Genomic DNA, 6,000 nt, shown 5'->3' on the forward strand with positions numbered 1-6,000 from the left:
ATAAAAATGGCCAATTTTATGTGTACCTGGTAGCCCCTTTACGGCATCTCTCTTATACCAGGTCCTAAACTTGCCTTACCTCGCTGAGAATAAACATCTCCATCTGAATGGGTACATGTGAAACCTCTTCTTAGACTAAAATTCTCTCTCTCTGTGGAGGGGTATTGGACCTGCTGTAATTAAAACACCTGAAGCTAGGAGGAGGAGTGCACGATCAGAAGGCTAAAGGTGCTGAACCTAGAGTCGCCAACTCGTATATAGTTAGGTAATTCTGATCGTGCACTCTGCCTCCTAGCTTCAGGTGTTTTTTATGCGCTAAAAGCTCTCATTTTTCATATTTCTAGTGCAGTAATGCAGTTCAAATTTCGTGTTTTCAAGTTTACATGTTTTAGCGCTGCAGTGTGCTGCCTTATTTACCTAACTATATACAAGTTGGCGACTCTAGGTTCAGCACCTGTTCACACTTAGTCTATGTTTGGATGTGCCGGTCAGGTTTTTGAAAAGTATTAGTAATTTGAACTGGATACGCTGAGGGAATGGGAGCCAGTGAAGAGATTTGCAGAGGGGAAGCAGAGGAGTAGCGAGGAGAGAGATGAATTAGTCGGGCAGCAGAGTTAAGAATGGACTGGAGAGGTGCAAGGGTGTTAGCAGGGAGGCCACAGAAAAGGATGTTGCAGTAGTTCAGGCGGGAGATGATGAGGGCATGCACAAACATTTTAGTAGATTGACGGTTGAGGAAAGGACGGATTCTGGAGATATTTATGAGCTGGAGCTGAAAAGAGCTTCGATGTGCGGTTTGAAGGACAGGGCAGAGTCGAAGGTTACTCCGAGGCAGCCGACTTCCGGTACGGGGGAAAGCGTGATGTTGTTAATTGCGATAGATAGGTCAGGTATGGAAGATCTATGAGATGGAGGAAAAATGATGAGTTCAGATTTGTCCACATTGAGTTTGAGGAAGCAAGAGGAGAAGAAGGAGGATATGGCTGATAGACACTCTGGGATTCTGGACAGCAGAGCGGTGACGTCTGGGCCAGAGAGGTAGATCTGAGTGTCATCAGCATAGAGGTGGTACTGGAATCCATGAGACTTTGAGTTGTCCCAGGTCAAGTGTATAGATTGAGAAGAGTAGGGGTCCTAGAACAGAGCCTTGGGGGATTCCAACAGAGAGAGGGTGGGATGAGGAGGGAGTGTGGGAGACGCTGAATGTGTGGTTGGAAAGGTACGAGGAGATTCAGGATAGGACGAGCTCTTGGATGCCAAAGGAGGAGAGGATCTGTAGTAGGAGGCAGTGGTCAACTGTGTCGAAGGCAGAGGACAGGTTGAGAATGAGGAGTACAGAGTATTGTCCATTAGCTTTTGCGGTAAGTAGGTCGTTAGTGATTTTGGTCAGTGCTGTCTCAGTTGAGTGATGGGGGCAGAAACCAGATTGTAGATTGTCAAAGAGCAAGTTAGATGAGAGGTGGGAGGAAAGTTCAGAGTGAACGTGCTGCTCCAGGAGTTTGGAAGCGAATGGGAGCAGCGATATTGGGCAATAACTGAACATAGCTGTTGGATCGAGGGTTGGCTTTTTAAGGATAGGCGTGATTGTGGCATGTTTGAAAGCAGAAGGGAAGGTGCCAGAAGTTAGTGATAGGTTGAAGAGGTGGTTTAGGGATGGGATAAGAGTGGTGGTGAGGTTGGGGAGGAGGTGGGATGGGATCGAGCGCACAGGTGGTGAGGTGCGATTTGGAGAGGAGACAATTAAGCCCCCCTACAGTGATGTTGGATAGGGAGGTTATAGGGATTGGGCATTGGTCTGGTATACAAAGGGGTTGTGGTGGTTGAACAATGAAGACTTGCCTTGTTTGGTTGATCTTATTTTGAAAGTGTATGGCATAAAATAGAGGTGTCTCCATGCCGTATATTTTTTGATTATTTAAAAAACCTAGTGTGGGAGTCCCCACCATTTTTGACAACCAGCCAAGCTAAAACAGACAGCTGGGGGCTGGTATTGTCAGGCTGTTAAGGGGCCATTGATATTGCCACTCCCCCAGTCTAAAAATAGCCCGCAGCCGCCTAGTAAAAGTTGCTTCTATTAGATGCACCAATTGCCCTGCTTTTCCCACTTGCCCTGTAGTTTTGGCAAGTGAAGTTCATATTTGTGGGGTTTATGTCACCTTTGTATTGTCTGGTGACATCAAGCCCACGGATTAGTAATGGATAAATGTCTATAAGGTATTAATATTTTTATTCATCCACGTGTAAGGAGATAGACAGGACTGCGGGTACCTGCATTCCGAGTCCGGAACTGAAAGGGCTGCTTCCTCTGTTTCCGGGGGGAAGCCTGAGGGAGGCAGACCTTCCCATGCTGCCAGAGGGAGGCCTGAGAGAGACGGAGCTTCCTGCTGACAGGAGGGGGCAGGGAGAGCCATTGGAGAGAACGGGGCAAAAAGGGAAAAAGCACGTGAAGCCAGTCAGACTCCGGCGCAGGGCAGCGCAGTGGAGAACAGTGAGCGGCGCTATAGGCTGCCCCTTCCCCCACCTGAGAATACCAGGCCTGTGACCGGCCGTGCTGCTGCTGTCCAGGAGGAAAGGAGCCTGACCCCACAATACTCATTCACTTAGGCCCTCCGCTGGTGTACTACTAGGCGACAGAACCCGCCATCCTCCGCGACTGGAGGAGACGCAGACTTGAGATCGGGACTGTATCAGGTGTGCGACGTCGAGAGAGCCCTGTCACCCAGGACCAGTGTATGCCGCAGAGCGAAGTCGCGTTCCGGCGGTCGATTATGTTGGACTCAGTACCGTGCTAGGTGGGAAATCCACCTGCTCCCAGAGACAGTGCTGAGACGTCACGCACCGCTGTTGCCGGTGCCGTCGTTGGATTCCAACCTTCTACAGACTTTGCTGAGATGTCACGTGCCACTATTGTCGGTGCCACCGTTGGAGCCCATAGACGCCGCACAGAAGTAGACTACAGTTTGATAAGTCTTTAATTCTGAACTATCGCTTGCCCCTGTCCTACCCTCCCACTCTCCCAGTTCTGCCCCATTTCCTACCACCACCCTGCAACCCACTACTCCCTGTGTGGAGTGCATTTATTGTTAAATAAATACTTTAACTCTTGATCTGCCTCCTGTCCGTGGCGACATCCCGCGTTCCTGCGATTTCTACACATGGATGGTGTCTTACCAGTCAGGTTGTAGGTTTTTTATACAATCTTGTTAAAGTTATAACACTTTTAAACACTCTTTATTGCTTTTTTTTTAGTGGGAGGAGGCATGGACAGAGGAAGATAACTGATGACAAAATATGGCAGTTCTGATGCTTATTTATTTATGTTAAAGCTAAGAGTTACATTCTTTTTTTATTTTCATATTCAGACTTTTCGGACCCAGTTACCCTAAGGCTGTGTGCACACGTTGCGTTTTTTTCGCGGTTTTTTCCCCAATAAAAACGCTATAAAACCGCCAAAAAAACGCATACAATAAGCATCCCATCATTTAGAATGAATTCTGCAGGTTTTTTGCACATGATGCGTTTTTTTCCGCGAAAAAAAACGCAGCATGCTCATTAATTTTCCGGTATTTTTGCGAATTTTCCACTCCAAAATGCATTGGGAAGTGTCCGGAAAAAAACGCGGCAAAAACGCATGCGGTTTTCTTGCGGATTTCTTGCAGAAAATGTCCGGAATTCTCAGGAATTTTCTGCGAGAAATCCTGAACGTGTGCACATAGCCTAAATGTGCTTTCTTTTCTTTTTATTACTGAGAAACATTATATGCTAATTGTTAAAAAAAAAAAAAATCTCTCTCTCTCTCTATCTATATTAGATGGTGGCCCGATTCTAACGCATCGGGTATTCTAGAACATGCATGTCCATATAGTATATTGTCCAACCACGTAGTACATTGCCCAGCCACGTAGTACATGCATGTCCATATAGTATATTGCCCAGCGCGCGTAGTTCTTTGCCCAGCCCGCGTAGTACATTGCCCAGCCCGCGTACTACATTGCCCAGCGCGCGTAGTATATTGCACAGACCACGTAATTTACAGCAATGTGGGCATCATATCCCTGTTAAAAAAAAAAAAAGAATTAAAATAAAAAATAGTTATATACTCACCTTACGTTGGCCCCTGGATCCAGGAAGCGTTTACCGACGCTCCTTGCGCGCTCCGGTCTCAAGAGTGCATTGCGGTCTCGCGAGATGATGGCGTAGCGGCCTCGCGAGACTGCTACGTCATCATCTCGCGAAATCGCAATGCATGGACCGGTCACCGGAGCGTCGCGAGGAGCGGGAAAGGCGCCGGAAGGTGAGTATATGATGATTTTTTTTTTTATTTTTTTTTTTTAACATTAGATCTTTTTACTATTGATGCTGCACAGGCAGCATCAATAGTAAAAAAGTTGGTCACACAGGGATAATAGCGGCATTAATGGAGTATGTTACACTGCGACATAACGCGGTCCATTAGCGCTGCCATTAACCCTGTGTGAGCGCTGACTGGAGGGGAGTATGGAGCAGGCACTGACTGCGGGGAGGAAGGAGCGGCCATGTTGCCGCCGGACTGCGCCCGTCGCTGATTGGTCGTGGCAATATTCGTGGGCGTTTTGCCACGACCAATCAGCGACTTGGATTTCCATGACAGACAGAGGCTGCGACCAATGAATATCCGTGACAGAAAGAAAGACAGAAGGAGAGACAGAAAGACGGAAGTGACCCTTATATAGTAGATGTATACCCAAAAGAAAAAATAGGAGTATACGTCCAAGATTTTTGTAAAAAAAAAGTATCAATACAAATTTTATTACATCATAATCATCAAATACATAAACATCACATAAAATGACAAATAACACATTGTAACAGTGAGGGAAACTGAGGAACAACACTGAAAAAACCGGGGGCAACCTCTGAAAAAGTCCGTGTCTCAGGTAAGGTGCTACTAGTGCATGTCACAGAATAGGTAAGAGATAAATTGCAAGGAATATGTCAATATTATACCATACGTCATATGTCCCAACTTTGAAATCACAACCGGTAAAGTGCACTAAGTGCCACCTATCCTTGCCAAAGTCTTACCCATTCTACGGACCACTAGGGGTTACCACCGGAGCTCCTATTCTATTCCTATTCTGTGACATGCACTAGTAGCACCTTACTTGAGACGCGGACTTTTTCAGAGGTTGCCCCCGTTTTTTTCAGTGTTGTTCCTCAGTTTCCCTCACTGTTACAATGTGTTATTTGTCATTTTATGTGATGTTTATGTATATGATGATTATGATGTAATAAAATTTGTATTGATACTTTTTTTTTTTTTTACAAAAATCTTGGACGTATACTCCTATTTTTTCTTTTGGGTATTTATCTGTGGTAGTTGGAGTGTCCTTCGTATCGGTAGTTATGCGATCTCTGGTTCTCACGGTTTGAACACATGGCTATATGCATGTGTGTGAGATCGTATTTGTCTTGGTCCATGCTGGGCTGGACCAGAACACCAATCACAACAACCTGACAAAAGCCGGAATTAGGAAGATGGCAGACGAAGGCCAGGAGAGGTATGTCAGTGACTGGAAGAATGATATCATCAGCTCACAGAAACTGATCATGTACCGGAGCCTACAGAGAGACTACAGACTGGCCCCATATCTGGAGAAACTCCCGGACCCCAGAGACCGCCAGATCCTGAGCCGATATAGACTCAGTGCCCACAGTCTAGCCATCGAATGTGGCCGACACAGGCAGAGCTACAAGCCCAGGGAGGAAAGACTGTGCCAACACTGTGATCAGGAGGCCATAGAGGACGAAACCCACTTCCTGCTACACTGCTCCAAATACTCAGCAGTGAGGGACACTCACTTCAGGAGACTCTCACATCTCTTCCCAGACTTCATCACCATGAAGGAGGAAGAGAAAACATATATCCTGCTGGGAGAAGAAGAGAGAGCGGTGGAGATAGCAGCGCGGTATGTGAGCGAATGTCATAGACTGCGAGAAAGAGAACTATGATGCCATGGA

Source organism: Ranitomeya imitator, chromosome 2, assembly GCF_032444005.1.
Source record: "Ranitomeya imitator isolate aRanImi1 chromosome 2, aRanImi1.pri, whole genome shotgun sequence".
In the NCBI taxonomy this organism is placed as follows: domain Eukaryota; kingdom Metazoa; phylum Chordata; class Amphibia; order Anura; family Dendrobatidae; genus Ranitomeya; species Ranitomeya imitator.